We start from the raw sequence: 19,286 nt of genomic DNA, 5'->3' as shown, positions 1-19,286 counted from the left end.
AAAAGTAAAAGAAAGTTACTCTGCTGAATGCAGAGTAACTCTCCTACCACAGGGAAGGTGTAAAGGGTTTCAGTTTTCCCATCTCTGTTAACGGATGGTGTCTAAAGTCCATTCCAACTGTGCCTCCTGCTTAACCTGGGAGAATTAGAGTGAGTGCCTCCTCTAAGAAGAAGGCTTTATTTACTTTGTTTCTTTTTTGCTGATTTTAGGCACTGGACAGGAACAAGCAAAGGGATCAAATAGAAGTCAAGCAGTTAAGAAAGGTAAGAAAAAGCTATAAAGGGTTTTGCCCATGTAACTTACTGACCTAAAAAATAATTCGCAATCTTGTTAATTTCTCCAATCACCCATAGGCCCAAAGTTCTGAGAACACTGAATGGCTAGAAAGTATGATAAATAAATACTCTGTTGTTTTTTATTATTATAAGATTTGTAAATCATTAGGAGAAATAAAGGCAGCAATAAATAATGTGATTTTCAGGCCTTTTTAAACACCAGATTTTTCAGGAAATCTCATTATTATTTTCACAAACTCCTAGAAATTAAAAACCCAGATCAAGAGTCTCTGGACTAGAGGATTGACTGCAAAATCTCACCAGGAGTAAGGGTATTCCTGCAGAGAAGCAGAGAAATATATTTGACAAAGTAGAGGGGAGGAGAAAACATGCAATTCACAGCACCAGATGTAAAACAAATGGTATTTTGCTAATAGTGCAAACTAATGAACATGAATTCTACAAAAGAAATTTTTAGTAATTGTAATTATATTTTCTCTTAAGGAGATTTTTTAATGTAACTAAATGTATTCTAGCACATTAATGAAGCTCTGAGAATTACAGTATCAACTGCTCTGTGTATTAGTGCTCACATCTGTTACTGAGAAAGTCATTCTAAATTACCTCAAGTGTTAAGAGACTAAGAGTTGCATTGGCTGGGTATAAATTAGACTCCATTAGGCTAACTCTGTGATTCTGAGAAAGAGTCACAAATCTTTTGTACCTTTTATGTGCAAAAAGAGGATTAAAATGTTGTCTATCTCATAGGATTTAAATAAAACACTGCAGGAAAAAATACTTAGCACAGTGCTTGTAGAGCATAGGAAATGCTCAACATATTTTAGTACTTGTTACTTTTACTCATCATTACCTTTCTTTGTGTGTCTAGCACACACACAAAAAAATGTCTGTGGCATTTTATTTTTTTCACTATTTCTGATAAAATAATACTCTTAGGGAAACTTTGTGGTTGAGGATGGGAGAAAAAGATCCATTCCTTATTTTTACTTCCTTTCTGGAGATGCTGTTCTTTTGAGGCTCAAACAGCAAGATTATTCCAAGGAAGAGGACCTAGGCTGTATATTTGTCCAGTGAAACAGGGAGAGAGTTGATGTAGTGTTGAGGAACAACAAATAATTTTGCATCAAGAGACCTATGTTCCTGCTCAGGATTCACCACCAATTATCTGAGAAAGCCCTATACTTCACTGACTTCGTCTAACAAAAGATGATCTTATTAATACTCTTGGGATAATATCTGCTTATCTCCTTCACTGATTTGTGGTGAGGCTCAGATAAGATAATAGGTGCAATAACACTTTGAAGCATTATAATACTGTATAAAAAACCCAGGTTTTATTATTGGTTGGGATGTTGAGCCCCTATTCCAACGGAAACTAGATGGAGCAGAGCATGGATAGGCACTTCTGTGTACGGCAGTGTCTGTGAGAACGGAACCAGTTCCTGCCCGCTCTTCTCCCCAGTTGTGCTCAGTAGATCTATTCTCTCCAATGTTAGCACAGCCATTGTGTTTACTTTGGTCCTATGTTTTAATTTTATACAGTATCAAATAAATTTCTCCAGTGAGTGATAAAGGATTTAACACTTTGTCTGAGCTATGATTTGACAGGTAGCCTAGTACAGTTTTATCTATTGCTCGATAATCTGAAGTCAAGGAAGGGATAGGGGATTGGAGTGAAAGGGGAGAATTCCACTGGAGCTGTTGCTTAAACTTTTCTTTGGAAGACGTAGGCTGGGCATCTATTTTGAATTTTCTTTTTCCTTTTCTTTTCTTTTTTTTTTTTTTTTGGCCCTGTATTCAGCTTCATTACACATTGCAAGGGGTGACTCTTATTCCCACTTAGATGACCTGGTGGTAAATTATTCCTCCAATTCAGTATGGTGGCTGGAATATTCCATGTGCTGCTGCTGGTGTTTTCTGGTTCTGTTGTGATCCTGTGAATCAGAGTGTTAAGTTGGGGTTTCCACTGCCGTGGCTTGTTCTATTACTTTCATCTGGAATGTCTACTTATTCTTACAATCTGATTCTCTAAATATTGGAGGGAGTTATTCAAAATTCTTGATACTTAACTGACACTTTTTTTTTCCTGTAGATGCAGATGCTGGGAATTAGGGCAAGGTTGGAGCCATGCTAGCTGCATGGGACCATCCTCTGTCTCTCTCCTTGGTCGTCAGTTTTTCAAGTTCTCCTCTCCCCCAGGAAATTCAATTATTTTCTTCTTGTTGGACACTGTTGATTAATTTTGCTAACTTTCAATAGTTTTTATACATTCCATTAGTACTGCGGAGGAATAGTCAGTGGTCTGAATTCACTTCACCTTCTTGCTCCAGAAGTTGTGTCTAGAAGGCATGTTAATAAATCAATTAATTTATTTATCACCAATAAAGAAGAGAAATACATCATAGAAATAAGATCCTGTAATTATTCGACAAACGGCTAACGCGAGCTTGGTCTTAGTTAATGGGTATGAAGCACTTATTTCAAGGTCATTAGTTAGTAGATAGCACACCTAGATCTCAGGCACAGTCTTTTGATTTGACAAGTCCAATACACGTTTTACTATGTTTTTCACGTTGCACTCTTCTGTTAGAATTTGTATGCATGTATGTCAGTAAAAAGATGTTTATAGCTCTGTCATGTATTCATGTGACCAAACGCCATGTTCTGTCTTCTCTCTTATTGCAGCTCAAATGATCGAATATATGAAAGAAGTCCAAGGCAGGAATCAAACAGAAGGGAGAGAATTTTTCCTCTTAGGACTCTCAGACAATTCAGATCTCCAAGTTGTCCTCTTTGGATTGTTTCTGTTAATCTATGTGGCAACCATGGTGGGTAATTTGGGGATGATTGTGTTAATTAAGATTGATCCCTATCTCCACACTCCCATGTTCTTCTTTCTCAGGAGCCTCTCCTTTGTTGATGCCTCTTGCTCTTCGTCCGTCACTCCTAAGATGCTGGTGAACCTTGTGGCTGAGAATAAGGCCATTTCTTTCAGTGGATGTGCTGCCCACTTCTACTTCTTTGGCTCCTTCCTGGGGACTGAGTGCTTCCTGTTGGCCACGATGGCATATGACCGCAATGCAGCCATTTGCAATCCTCTGCTATGCCCAGTGCTCATGTCTGGGAGAATTTGCTCCTTGCTAGTCACTACTTAATTCCTAGCAGGCTTTAGAAATGCAGCCATACACACAGGAATGACTTGCAGATTATCATTTTGTGGCTCTGATAGGATCAACCAATTTTACTGTGACACCCCACCTCTGCTCAAACTCTCTTGCTCTGACACCCACATCAATGGCATCGTGATCATGTCTTTCTCTAGTTTTATAGTGATCAGCTGTGTTATGATTGTCCTCATTTCCTATCTGTGTATCCTCATTGCCATCTTGAGGATGCCTTCGTTAGAGGGCAGGCACAAAGCCTTCTCCACTTGTGCCTCTCACCTCATGGCTATCACTATATTCTTTGGGACAATTCTCTTCATGTACTTGCGCCCTACGTCTAGCTACTCAATGGAGCAGGACAAGATTGTCTCTGTCTTTTATACGGTAGTGATCCCTTTGCTAAATCCTCTCATCTACAGTTTGAAAAATAAGGATGTGAAAGGGGCCCTAAAGAAGATCTTACAGAAACACATACTGTAAAGGCGTGTTACACATCATCCTGTTATGTAGAAGAAAATATATTTTCATATTAATTTTATTGTCTGATTGCTTAAGCTTTTTTTCTGTGTTAAAGTAGATTGTTTAAAATGAGGTCTGCTTCTTAATCTCTTGGTGTCTTAAATGTGTGTCAATAGGCCTATATGATGAATCAACACAGTGGGGGAGGGTAGTATCTGATAAAGCAACAAAATAGTTGAAATTGGCTGATCTGGGTTTAAGTTTTAATTTTAGTATTTAGCTTTTCTTAATCTTAGTTTTATTATAATATGTTGGTGTCTTTGATTGGGATCTGGGCAAACAGACTCTGAGACTGATATTTATGCAGGAGGTTTATTGGAGAGTGTTTCCGGAACCATACCTGTAAGGGAGTGAGGGAATTGGGTAGAAAATGTTGAATTGTGATGAAATTGCAACACAGTACTCAACTGATTCCACTTGGAGCTCTGGACCTGAGGTGAGCCTTCGGAGATATCCTAACGTGTGAAAAAAGGGCCAGGTATTTGTGCCTCCACAATGAGCAGTTTGGGATATGGATTACCCACCGGGAAGGGGTGTAATCTTGGGCATGGCAATATCTTTCAGCAGGGACATTCCGAGAACAGAACTCAGCTGTGAAGTGTCAGTTGCCAATTCACTTGGAAGCCGAGTAAATACTTCAACCCTGAAAGGCAAATATGGGTAGTATACCACAGCATCCATTATAAATAATAACACTATTTCACTCACATGGATGTCAAGGGTACCAAATAAGATACAAGAAAGAGTCTTATCAGGTGTTATAATAATATGGGTACCACAGCAATTAACAGAGCAATAGTTTACTGACTTTTTGAATTAATTGGAATATTTTGAGGGTAGTAATCATGTACTTTAACGTTTTAATCTCTACCTCTCATAATCTTTCAGGTAGTTTTCAATAAACATTTCTCAAATTAAATTATCTATTTATTGCTCATTGTAGTGGATTGGGGGGCTGTCAATGTTGGAGCAGAGGGGAAACAACCTTTTTTGATGAGACGGGATGTTGAAGGAAGCCTAATGTTTTGGAATCAGGTAAATGTTTACTCCCTATTTCTTTCCATTCCACTATCCACTGCAGACCATGAGGGAGAGCACCAGTGCCCTTCATGCTGCAAGTGAGACCTCCTCACCCTTGAAAAATTTGTTAGAGACCACAAAGGAGGGGTTAACTCATCCTGTCCACTCTGAACTGTCCTCCCATCTCCTTATAACTTCCACTTTTATCTGTTAACCACAGTTTGTCTCAAAGACATTCAAGACTGTATCATGGCTGGCATCCTCCTTTATGTTCTCTTTCATTTTGACTCATCTACTGTAGTATCCATGCCTTACCTGCTTCTTGTTTCACCAATCTAAGAAAAATGGCCCTTTATCATTATTCATCACTACTCTCACATCAACATTTCACTCATTGCCCAACTGAGATTCCATGGCCCATCATATGATGACTCATTCTCAATCACTCTCAATTCCGTGGTTCTACTTTCTCTCCATTCTACTCATCTAATTAAATCCCAATTTAGTTAAACTTAATTGTTTATTTTCTCTGTCCTCCACTTAGGCTGCTTAGTGCAATTAGAGAACATCCCCCAGTACTTCACTCTGTCACTGATCTTTTCTCATACTTCATCCTCCAAAATATAAACAATTAGATAACACCATCCCCATCTTATCACCTCTAAATCTTTATATATATACTTTTCATCCCACCTGTCATAATGGATAATATATCCCTGCTTCTACCTAAGACCAGTTCTTTCACAACTTTGGGGCTTTCCGTGAACTTTACTTCAGAAATTATATCTCTACTCTCCCTAAGCATCAGTTTCTCAAACTCTAGTGGAATAGTCTCATCTGTTTACAAACAGCATCTGGTATCACTCTTCTTAACAATTTCCTTGGCTGAAAGTGCCATCCAGTCACCAACTTATTTCTCTGCTCCCTTTACAATTAATTTTTTCAGAAGAACTATCTCTAGTCATTGTCTCTACTTCCTCATGCCCCATAACTGTTCTGATTGTATTTCTGTACCACCCCTCCTTGAACCAAGGACACATGAGACTTGAACACTACTGCACGCAAAGGTAGCTCTTCTACGTTACTTTTGCTTGCTATTTCAGGAGGATTACCATGGTTAATTCCTTCAGCTACCCAAAATAAAACCCCTTTGTAGGTTTCTATCTCACGTCAATCTGCCGATTTTCCTTCTCGCTCCACTGCCACATCTTCACAGATAACTTGCTGGCTCTTCATCCTCATCCTGGTCTCCAAATCTTGGAGCCATAGAATTAATCCTTTACATTGGTTCATTGGTGCACTGCTTCTCCATCTGCACCCCCCCTCTTAGGTGATCTAAGAATAGTGCAATGATTCCAAAATGCTTAGCTCCAGCCCTGACCTCTCACCTGAATTCCAGATTAGTATATTCAATTGACAACCTGATGTCTAGGGATTTTTGGACACATAAACAGATTAAGAATTTAGCTTTCTTTACTTAGTTATTGTACTCATACACCTATAAAATAATGACAACTTTTGTACTCGTAGCAGGGTCTGTATCTTAGCGTCATATCTATATGTCATTGGGCTTAAAAATGCCCTTTTCCATGTTAAGTTTTAAATGGTATTTTGTGTTATACTTCCTTAATTTGTGTAATACTTCCAAGAAAATGGACACCCTTTATATCTTTATTTACTCATAATTCATTCAAAAACTGTTCATTGATATACAAAATCTGCACTTATTTAATGTATATAATTTGACGAATTTGGGCATATGCATACTTCAATAAAGCTGTTAAAAATACTATTAATGTTCACCACCCAAATACTAATTACAACCCATCACCACACACATGTGCCGAATTATCCCTTTCGCCCTCCTCCCTCCTCCCTTCCCCTCTGGTAACCACCAATCCAAGATCTGTCTCTATGTGTTTGTTTGTTATTATCTACTACTTAATGGCGGAGATCATATGGTATTTGACCGTCTCCCTCTGACTTATTTCACTTTGCATAACACCCACAATGTCCATCCATGTTGTCACAAATGTCTGGATTTCTGTAACATGTACTGGAGATATAACAGGTAAGAACACTGACAATGATCTCATGTAACTTATATTTGAGTGAGGAAGAATTTATTGTTTATACCAAATGTGCATACATATATGCATAGATGTGTGTGTGTGTGCGTGTTTAACATGGATATGAGTGGTGCTTTGAAGAAAAATAAATCAGGCAATAAAATAGGGAGTGGTGACATCAGAGAAGAGCTCTCTGTGGAAATAACATTTGGGCAAAGTCTGAGTAGGGATAATATCATATGAGTGTCTATGGAAGAGCATTCCAGCTATACTTACAGTACATACAACATCCTTGAGGCAGGATTCTTCTTGGTTTGTTAAAGGAATAGTAAGGAGACAAGTATTGTGGACCAGAGTGAGTAAATGAAAGGAGGGAAAAAACTGTATTCAGGAAGGTATTTGGAGAAAGTGGCAGATCAAACAGTTCATAAATAGGTTTTAGACTTGACTTTATCTTATCACTTTGTAAGAACTGTTTCTCCCCAACTCCAGACTGTAAGCTGCATGAAGGAATGGACAAGACTGATTTTGTTGTCTACTCTGCCAGTACCAAGGATACTGTCTGCTCCCTAAAACAAATTCACTAAATATTTGTTGAATGAATTAACTAGTGAATGCAATGAGAGCTGTATTCTAGTAGAAACGAGTAGGGATTATATTTTAAGTGGAATTCTGAAATTTGGAGGCAGGATCTGACCAATCCTGTACCATTTAATTCAAGGTTATGCTCGATGGAGTCTCAGGACCTTGAAATAGTTTCTGCACTTCTCTAAATGCCTAATTTACTCTCCAGGGTATAAGTGGTTCACTGGAGAGAATGTAGTGCAATTATCAGTGAAAAATAAATGCATGTTTTAATTTTGGATTAGCTCATTTCAAGCTTTAGACTTTTTCTCAAGAGAATGATCACAGCCTTAATAAGGCTGACTCTCTGCCTCAGATTCAGAAGCAGTGTTTTCTACTCTTTGTGGAATTAATTAACCATGCCTTAATTCTGTCATAGCTGAATCCTTTATGACACTTCCATTTTCATCAAAGCTATAAATTGCACATTGTAAGACAGAAAACTTGTATGTCTCCAAAACCAATAAATAAAACAAAATTAAACTAATAAACACCTCTACTTCCAGTGTATTTTTTAAGGACAAAAGGTAAGATGATTTAATTTATCTCAAAGTGTTCAGATATAGAAAGTTTCCCAGAGGAACTCAAAAAAACATTCAAGTACTTAAGACTAAACATCTCAATTGGAATATGTCTGAAACACTGAATTTCGTGTTACCAACTAAATGAACATGGATTTTTTTTAGAAGACAGGGATTTAGGATCACTAATAACAGACAAGAATTTTATAGAATATTCAACATACTCATATACATACATACAGAAATGTATGTATATATGTATATCTATAGGTATATATACATATGCATGTGTGTGTGTGCAAAACAGGCAAATTTAAGTAATTTTAGAAAGAGTGCCAAAACACTTGGCATATTTAAGGCCCTCTAAAGGTCATTAGATAAAATAATTTTATGCTCTTATATGCACAAATTGAGAAAATGACCACAATTTTCAGCCTTCATCGTGTGTGTGTTTATGTTTGTATATATATATACATATATACACACGTACATTTCTGTACATACATACATATCCATAAATATATATACATACATAAATACGTACACACATATATAAGATCATATGTGTCACATAGAGTATAATTTCATTTATGTCAATTTATATGTTTATTACATATATAATGCAAGTATTTGTATATATATACGCATAAAGTAGAGCTCTATAAGATGGCTGCAAATTTTTAAAAGTGGTTATTTTGCAGGGTAGGATTTTAGCTGATTTTTGAGATAGAAAGATCAGTTGAAAGACTTTTGCAGTCATCTAGGTGAGAGATGTTGTTGACTCTGGGGCCTTGGTGGTAGGAATGAAGGTTGTAGGAGGTAGTTGGATTATTGATATAGATGTTTTGAAGGTAAAAGCCAACATAATTATTTAATCAACTGGTTACGGAGTGTGTGAAAAAGAGAACATATTAATTTCTCCAATATTTACTTATCTGTTCATTTAATTTAATCTAAGCAAATGGAAGCATAGATTTGACACTGACTTGAGACAGGGAATACTTGTTTGCAGTAAATCAAAAGAGGGCACGAGGAATTTAGTTTTGGGTTATGTTGAGTTGCTATTTAACATTCCTGTGGAGATATGAGTAACCAGTTTAATTATAAGTCTGGGGTTTGGAAGACAGGTCAGGGCTGGAGATCTTAATTCAAGAGTTATAGATATATAGATGGTATTTAAAGCCATGTGACTGAATAAGATCACCAAAGTAGAGTGTAGGTAGAAAAGAGAAGAAGATCAAGGACTGAACTCTCATCTACTCCAACCTTAAATGTCAGAGAGAGAGGAGGAAAAAGCAAAGATGTCTGAGGGGGAGCAACCCATATGGTAGGAGGAAAACTCAGAGTCTAGTGTCTTGGAAGATAAGAGAAGAAAGTCTTTCAAGGAATAGTAAGCAATCAACTCTGTCAAATGTTATTGATAGATCAACAAGATAAGCACAGAGAATTGACCACTGGATTTGCCAAAATATAAAGACCCTGATGACTTTGGTGAGAGCAGTTTCCATGGAGTAATGGGGTGAAAACCTCATTAGAGATGGCTTAAGAGAAAACAGGAAAAACAGAATTGGATACAGCAAATATATTCAACTGTATCAGATTTTTAATTACCATGGCAAATGCAAGGAAATTGGATGATAAGTGGTGAAGGCAGTAGGATCAAGGGAGGAGAGGAGAAAAGTTGGGAGTTACGGTAGAATATGGACAAATAGGGGTTGATCATCAAAGACCTCACAAACACACACACACACACACACATTAATTTTTAAATAAAATAGTTTACTGAGTTTACTTACAGAATCTTGTCATTTTTTTACTATAATAAGAAAGTAAAGATGTTTATTACACATGTCCTCAGGACATCTTAAGAGGTAATCTTACCTATAGCAGAGAATGAACTATTTGATTTTTCTGGTATTTTTTTTGTACAATTTATTTCCTTGGTTTCTTTCTTATCCTAGCAGATGAACTATCCATTCTGAGAGAAAAGTATGAGAAATCACACAACAGTGACTGAATTTATTCTCCTGGGATTCAGGGATCATCCAGAGCTACAGTGCCTTCTCTTTATGGTGTTCTTAGTTGTCTATACGATCACTGTGCTTGGAAATCTTGGCATGATCCTATTAATCAAGATTGACTCACGTCTCCACACCCCAATGTAGTTTTTGCTCAGTAACCTGTCCCTTGTTGACTTCTGTTATTCTTCTGTTGTTACCCCTACTATGCCGGTGAATTTCTGGGTGGAGAACCCAGTCATTTCATTTAATGAATGTGCCGTGCAAGTCTTCTTTTTTGGTTCCTTTGCTGGCATTGAGGGCTTCCTGTTGGCAGTGATAGCCTATGACCGTTACATGGCCATTTGCAAGCCTCTCCTTTACACAGTCACTATGTCCCCCCATCTTAATGTCCTCCTGGTGTTGGCCACATACCTTGCAGGCTTCATGAATGCTGCCATTCATACTGGCTTCACCTTCCAACTGTCTTTCTGCCACTCAAATGTCATCAACCACTTTTTCTGCGACATTCTACCCCTCCTGAAACTCTCTTGTTCTGACATATGTCAATGAGATTGTCATGTTTGCTTTTGCCAGTTTTAATGAACTGAGCTGCCTCCTGACTCTTCTCATTTCTTATCTCTACATCCTCATTGCCATCTTGAGGGTCCATTCTGCTGAGGGGAGGCACAAAGCCTTTTCCACCTGCGCTTCCCACTTGATGACGGTCACCATCTTCTTTGGCACAATCCTGTTCATGTATCTGCGCCCCAGCTCCAGCTCCTCAATGGACCAAGACAAAGTGGTATCTGTGTTTTACACAGTGGTCATCCCCGTGTTAAATCCTCTCATCTATGGTCTGAGAAACAAGGAGGTCAAAGCTTCCTTAGGTAAAATTTTTAATATAACCTCTTATTACTTTTGTACTTAGAATCATCAAAGCATGAGATTAAGGACTTTGAGGGAACTTAGAAGTGACTAAACCCACCTCCACTGACCCTGGACCCATTTCAGTCTGCATGAGCTTTCTTTTTTCATTTATTTTTTTGATAGTGGAGTTGGACCAAATGTCCTAAGCATCCTGGGGAATATGATCACTCTGTGTAAATCCCACTTATTCCACAGAACTTCTATGCTTGAAAATACACAAATATCACATTTCAACTCCCTGTTCTGAGGTATAAAACCCAGTATAAAAGCAGCTGAAAGAGAAAATACTGAGTGGCAGGAGGAATGACTCCATTTTGTCCCCCATTCGATGGCTCTCTTATTGGTTGGTTGTGCATGTAACTGACAGAAGACAGGTGATAGGGAGTAGACTGAACTAGAATATGGCCAGAGGACTGAAACATGACTTAGAGACTGCCTCTTGTCCCCAGTGAACTAGAGAGAAACATCAGAACGAAATCCTGGTTAGAAGTGCTGAAGTCAAGTGTTTCTAACCTGGACGAGTGATCTAGACCACTGAGGGTGTAATGGGAACAAACCACAGGGTAAATGTAAGGGGGAATCACAGAGAAAAAACACCAAGGATCATGGAATGGAAGTTTCTGGGGCTTAGAAAAGAGGAATTCTTCATAATCCCTGAAAATACAGTGTCATGTGGCTTGATCTTTGAATGGGTAAGCAGTTTACACTTAAAGAGCTAGGGCAAGATGGATATCTTTTCCCTGATGCCTTAGCAGTTAACCATACCTCTCTATTTTACTGCTGGTTGCAATTTGATTGTAACAACAATCAAGTTTTCCCCTGGTTTGACCAGTATTTTCATAACTGGGATATCTCCCCAGAAGGACTGGATTTTCTTTACAGATAGTCACCACTGACATGTGAACACGAATGTTTTAAACTGGTCAGAATTCAGTAAAATATACTAAGTGTGATCCTAGTATATCCCTTTCTCATCGAAAGACTGATTGTCGTCCTAATAGAAAAGTAGCCATTTAAAAGAGACTAAGGAATAATTTTGCTTTCAGCTACAGCCTATGGTTTTTGATAAGAAATTAAACCCAGATCTTATAATTTAATCCTCTCTTACTCTGCTTTTCAGGCATTGTGTATTAAAAACACATAATTTTTTTGCTAATCCAATGGTTTTTGTCCATCTTGTAGTTATTTTTATGGAGAGCTCTTCACATTTTAAGACACAGCACAAATATAATCTCCTTTTTGATTGTCCCTAACCCTTCTTCATCCTTCCCAAACAGTTACACATGCCCATTCCTGTGATTCTAAAGATATTGCAACACTAATCAAGCTCTTAGTCACAGAAACAAATCACAGAAATGCTGTGTAATGTTTCCTAACATAGACTGAGCACTCCTTGAGAAAATAAACCTCTTTATATCTACCTTTTCTCTCCATGTCTTTATAATCATCAATAAAAGTTTTCAAATTAAAAAAGAATCATTCCACAAAAATGTACAACCCAAGATTTCACAATGTTAAAAACTATTAAAACATCAATAAAATAAATAAATTAATTAAAAAACAAAAAATAATCATTCCAATGGAAGGCACAGGGTGTGGGAAGACAAAATGTTGCTTCTGGCATCTGGAACTGAAAGTATTCAATAACCACAATTTCAAAAAGTTAATATTAGAAAAGAAAAGTTATCTTATATCTGGCTGGATGATCTGTTGGATAGTGTTCTATTCTTTTTAAAACAAGCTGTCCTATCTTCTTTGAAACAAAACATTTTAATAAGCAGATGATATTTCAGTATCCTATATCTTTCATTTTACATAAAGTAAATGTGATTTCAACATAGAGTAATAGAGTCTTCAGGACCTTTTCAGTGAATGACACAAAGTTAATTCAAACTAACATAGACCTGGAATTCTCTGTGCCACCAGGTCTCTCTCTCTGTCTCTCTGTCTCTTTATCTCTCTGTCTCTCATTTCCTCTCTCATTATGGATTCATTTATTCTCTTTCACAGACTTTTCACATGATGATCTCAAGTTTGCATACTTTTAGGATGATTGCATTAAAGGCAAGGCTCTGTCTCTTTAGAAAGGACAGCTATTACCTGAAATGGCTCAAAACTTCATTGTGTAGAGGTGTGTGTATTTGCCTTTGTGTGTGTATGTTGGTGGTAAGGGTGGGGTCACAGATTATCAGAAGAAATCTTACTCTACAATAGCTACTGCAGTCCACTGTACATTTACTCAGTAACATTAAATTCCTTGCTTATCCACTGCTCATTTTATTTGCAAACTCCTAGTTTAGGCAGTGATGCTGTATGCTATTTATACCACAATAAGAATATTAAAACTAGTGTTAACGTTATTGGTAGATGGGTTAGATATTTTTCCATGTGATGCAATTTGTAGATTCCTTTTTTCAAACATATTTGCACCACTGCCTATCATAGTGCTTAGACTTCTGCTGATAGAAAAATGCAAGTATGTGCAGTGTTTTTAGCACATGGGATTGCAATGCTGATCAATATTATATTGAAAGTGATTGACGTGAAATTGCTTTTCACATACTGAAATGGTCAGGGGCCCTCCAACTAGCAGTATTAAAGTCAGTACATTTTGGCTTATTAAGTCTGCTGACTGCCTACTTATTCTCATATATTTAAAAACAAAACCCAGGAGTCAGAAGCTTCTTAGTATGTTTGTAATTGTTACACATAAACCTTTGGACTAAACTAGCCACTAGACCCTCTTTATGGAACAGAGGATCAGGAAAAAATCAAGCCATAAGGCATTACAGAAGACATGACTTTTAGGCTAAAACTTGGAAAATGCAGCTGTTGGTCCTTTGGTTTTTCTATAGTGCCTAGATTTGAGTTTCATGTGTTTTCTTCTTTCTGCTTATGTCAGACTGCCTAACCAACATAGAAATATCATCTTTACTTATTATACTGATGTTTCAGTGTGCCTAATTCTCAAAGACTATGCAGTGTGTGTGATGGATAGATTTAGAAATTCATTGGTCCCATCAGCCTGGGTGAACACTCTTTGGGGCCCTGTCTCCACAGAGAAGGCCCGTGAGTAGTTGCCTTGACAACCCGTGTTCACTGTTTAAAACTCTCCATCTGACTACCTCTCTTCCCCCTCCCCCTTCTCTTTCTCCTCTTCCTCCTCCTTCTCCCCTTCTTCTTCTTCTTTCCACCTCCCCCCACCCCACCCCAAGCTTCAGTGACAGTGGGAACAAAGAAAAGAGAAGAGATAAAAGATAAACCATATAGCTTTCTGGATTCCATTCTTGATGTAATTGTTAAAAAAAGTTCTAGTGAAGAACGGGTTTGAGGAAAACTTTAGCTTTCAATGTTTAAGCCTTCGGTTTGCATTAATCTCTAGTATGAAAGAGCCCTTATAACATTGTGCTGTGTTGTTTTTTTAAATCAGTACCTCAGTATTAAACAACCAGTGAGTAATGTGATCTGCTTGACTCTGAGGAAAGCAAAATTTATCTTTAAATCATAATTTATGGAGGCAAATTTACTCACAATAAAATGTACAAATTTTAAGTGTACAGTGTAATGCAGTTTGACAAATGTGCAAAACCACGTGATCACAATTCCAGTTTTCAAGGCTACTATGCAGCTGGCAAGAGGGCGTGGGAATAGCACAAGTAAAAACTGCCAAGAAGCTCACTCTTTTTAGCAAGATTCTGTCATTTTTCCAGACTAAACACTTCTAAGATTCTGCCAGCCCTTGATTGATTTCCAGCATTCTGAAAAAGTTGTTTTAGATAACTTTTGCTTTCATAGAGGAGCGGGTTTTGAGAGGTCACCATGAAGCCCAGTGCCTGAGGATTACTGTGGATAGTAAACCAATTTGCTGTTTTCCTGTTTAACTTGAGGGGTGACTCAGGGGTCTTGAGGATTTGTGAGCTGGTTTTGCAGAAGAAATAGAATGCCTTCGGGAACGTTGAGATCACTAGATAGCTGGATGGGCGCCCTCAGCAGCCATTGAAGTTCAGAAGTCAGACTGCCCAGGGGCTTAGAGGGAGTGACCCCCTTGTTTCTCTGAAGCTTCTCCTGCTGAGCCCCTTAGCTCTAGAAAAACCTCCTACTTCCTGTTCTTGGAGAGGCAGATTTGAGTGAACACAGGCTCCTGCCTTCTTGTTTTGGCCAATGTGAATAGATCTTTTTCCTTCTCCAAGTACCAATGTCTCTGTGTTTGTCTTGCTGTGCATCGGGCACAGGAGTTTGAGATTAAGAGGTTTGGTATCAATCACTCTACCATTCAGAAAGTTGGGTCCCATCTCCATATAATGCTTTTGAGATTCATTTAAGGTGTGTGAGTAGGTTGTTCATTTTTATTTCTACATAGTAGTCCATTATATGCATGTATCAAAGTTTGTTTATCTATGACTCTGCTAATATACATTTGAGTTTCTTTGTGGATATATGTCCTCTTTTCTCTAGGTTAAATACTTGAAAGTGGATTTATTGGGTCATAAATTTTTAAGAAATTGTAACTTTTTAAGAGAAAGAATGCCAGTTTTCAAAGTAGTTGAATTATTTTACATTCCATCAAGTAGTGTATTATGAGGGTTCCAGTTGCCTCATACTATCACTGTCAATCATTTTAATTCTTACCATTGATGAGATTGTGAAGTAGTATCCCATTTTAGTTAAAATATGCATTTCCTTGACAATTATAGGTACTGAAGTTCTTTTCATGTGATTATTGGGTATTCTTATATCCTCTTTTATGAAGTGTCTATTCACATCTTTGATTTTTTTAAATTTAATTGGCCGGCTAAATCAGTGAATTGTGGAGGATCTTTATGTATTCTGAATACAAGTTCTTGTCAGAATTACTTAATGGGAATGTTTTTCCTAGTCTGTGGCTTGCCTTTTCATTATCTTAACATTATTTTTGAAGAGTGCACATTTTGAAACTTGATGACACAAAAAATATGTATTTATTGTTTCATAATTAATGCCTTTTTGTCTTTCCTAAGAAATCTTTGGTTACCTCAAGATCACGAAGACAGTCTTCTATTTTCTTTTCCCTAGAGGACTTGTAGATTTAGTATTTACATTTAGTTCCATGATCCACATCAAATTAATATTGGAGTATTGGAGTATGATGTGATGTAGGAATTAAAGTTAAATTTTGCTATACAGATATTCAATTGTTCCACTGGCATTCCCCATTGAAATACCTTTGTACCTTTGTTCAAAAATCCACTGACTATACCTGTGTGGATATATTTCTGGATTCTCTATTTTGTGCCATTAATCTATTTGTTACCCTTAGATCCACACATTGTTTTGAGTACTATAAATTCTTATTAACTCTTGAAATTAGGTAGTGTAGACCATTCAGTAATTTTTCTTTTCTCTCAAAATGATGTTGGCTAATCTAAGTCTTTTTTATATGTGTATATATTCTATAATCAGTTTATTGATTTTTGAAAAAATAAGCTTGCTGAAATGTTGATGGGACTGGCATTAAAACTATTGGTCAATTTAGGAAGAATTGACAACTTAGTATTGAATTGATAACTAAATAAAAAGCAATGGGATATGTTAGAGTATACGAGGCAACCATTTGGTTTAAAACTAATTAGGCCTGGCCTTGTTTTTCTAAAAAGGACTGATGTGGCCTGTTGGGCATGTATTATACTTCCGATTTAAACATTTACAATGTCCCAAAGGAAAGAATGATGCCCTTAAAGACAAGGATGTAATTTCCCCCCATATTGGTTTTTCTTTAAAGATAAGCATCTCCTCCCAGAAACTAAGAATTAATTATGGATCTGCTGAGTTCACCTTATGACCACTGACCTGCTGTGCCAGCAAAGAAATCTCATAACTACTGTGAAAGAGATATTCCTGTCATATGTGAAGCATGCTCTTTGTTCCAAGACAGTATATAACCACTCTGTACACCTCACTTCTTTGGAGTTCTACCTTCCTTCATGAAGGTACTCTCCCGGGCTATATGGTCCTTAGGTCTGGCTCATAATGAACTCATCTCAATTTTTACTTATAGATTAATTATGGATTATTTGCATCAACAGAACATTCCAATCTATAAGTGAGATATATCTCTCCATTATTTAGGTCTTCTTTAATTTCTCTCTGCAGTGTTTTGTGATTTTCAGCATGTATCTCTTGCACAGTTTTTATTATATTCATTTCTAAGTAGTTTATGCTTTTGATGTTATTATAAGTGGTATTTTAAATATTTTATTTGCCAGTTGTGGTTGTTTTTTACATAATAATATAAATGATTTATGTGTATTGATCTTTTAATCATGTCACCTTCTGAAATACATTCTTAACTTTTCTTTTGCATCTATATTTTAGTTTATTTTCAGGTGTACAACTTAATGATTCAATATCAGTATCTATTGAGAAATGATCACCACAATAAGTCTAGTTAACATTTCTTTTTGTATTTTAAGATGAGATTCTATGTAAACTATCATGTGATCTGTAAATAACACAATTTTATTTTTTTGCCAATCTGTATACTTTTATTACATAGATTAGAATTTCCAGTACAATGTTGAATCTACTATAACTTTAAAAAGATAGCCAATTGAATAATCACAAAAATACGAGTAAAAGGGGCTGGCCGAGTGGGGCAGCAGTTAAGTGCGCATGCTCCGCTTCGGCAGCCCAGGGTTCGCAGGTTTGGATCCCAGGCGCACACCAACACACTGCTTGTCAAGCCATGCTGTGGCGGCGATCCATATAAAGTAGAGGAAGATGGGCACGGATGTTAGCCCAGGGCCAATCTTCCTCAGCCAAAGAGGAGGATTGGCGTCGGATGTTAGCTCAGGCCTGATCTTCCTCACACACACACAAAAAAAGTACGAGTAAGAAACTTACAGTGTCAGAAGGATGTTTCCAACTATCTGACTATTGTGACATTTGTGTAGCTAAGTCACTAGGGGTCCTTTTAGCAGACACATGTCAACTGGTAATTGCAATTGAAGCACAATGATATTAACTAAGGAATTCATGTCATCAAGTATAATTTACATAGTCTTCTGAAGGCTTTCTAGGAAAGTAAAACAAGAATGCGTCAAAGTCTTCTTTGAGTTAGTATTATACACTTAGGTAAAGTCTGGATCCTCTAATCTTATTCATTACTGTACAAATAAAGGAACATCAACTTCTTATGTGCAGACTTCTGGTCAAGTGACCCCATATGGAAAAGGATGGGTACTTGCCCTTCCAAGTCTAAAAATGCTAATTCACTACTTTTTGCCTGTGCATTCAGTTACTACAGAGCTAGTCCTGTTTCTTGTTGAAGAACAGTTTTTATAAATCTTATGATTATTACAATGTTATTATATGTTAAAGTATATTAGAAAATACTTAAATGCATACATGCAGAATCACTTTAGGACAAATTTTCTTCAAACTAAAAACTGACATTCTGTTTAAAGAAAGGTCAAATCTTCCACTATTTTTATGTAAAACAAGAAATCTCCATATTAAGGCCTCAGGAAATGAGGGCTCCGCAATCCTAAGATTAGCTCTACAATCTTACAAGAAACTTTTATTTCAAGGGAATATTTAGCAGTAGATTTTATTCTTTAAATTTTATTATTTTATTTGTGCAGGAAATCAGGAGCAAATTGAGATAAACATTGAAATAGAGAAATCTTTCCACTTCAATTTGAAAAAAAATATTGTAATGCTCAAATCTTCTCAAATGTGGTGAGTTGATAATTGTCTACATTTTGACATTGATATACAGCTTTATCTCATGACTGATTTCTTACAGTGTAACACATCATTTGGAGAACTAATAAAATCAGAGATGCTTCTCTTGGTCAGACTACACTTTGATTTCTTTGACTGTATTGACTTGGAACTATTAGTGCACTGGACAGACTAGTGAAAATATCTCTATATTTCTTTATTCTCTAACAAATGCAGCATCAAACAATGTTCAAATATTCTTTATTCTAATTTCAACCCTCCTCCTAAACCACCAATTTTAAGAATCATCAATTTCATGAATGATCCTGGCTCTCAGACTCATTTTTGCTTCCTAACATGTTGATGAAATTAACTCAATGGGGCAGATTGTTCCAGTATAAATCCATAATGTCCACACTCCAAAGTGTCCTCACCCCTGACCAGC

General features: G+C 36.9%; 2 pseudogenes; both read left to right on the top strand.

Moving 5' to 3' along the window:
• Positions 1-2,986: 2,986 nt before the first annotated feature.
• On the top strand, positions 2,987-3,948 carry LOC131402013 (olfactory receptor 5AP2-like; annotated as a pseudogene).
• A 6,256-nt stretch (positions 3,949-10,204) lies between these two features.
• On the top strand, positions 10,205-11,141 carry LOC131401999 (olfactory receptor 5AP2-like; annotated as a pseudogene).
• Positions 11,142-19,286: the final 8,145 nt, after the last annotated feature.

Source organism: Diceros bicornis (genome assembly GCF_020826845.1).
Source record: "Diceros bicornis minor isolate mBicDic1 chromosome 3 unlocalized genomic scaffold, mDicBic1.mat.cur SUPER_3_unloc_1, whole genome shotgun sequence".
NCBI lineage: Eukaryota > Metazoa > Chordata > Mammalia > Perissodactyla > Rhinocerotidae > Diceros > Diceros bicornis.
The sequence above is the reverse complement of the archived record's forward strand: the minus strand, read 5'-3'. Positions and strand labels throughout refer to the sequence as shown.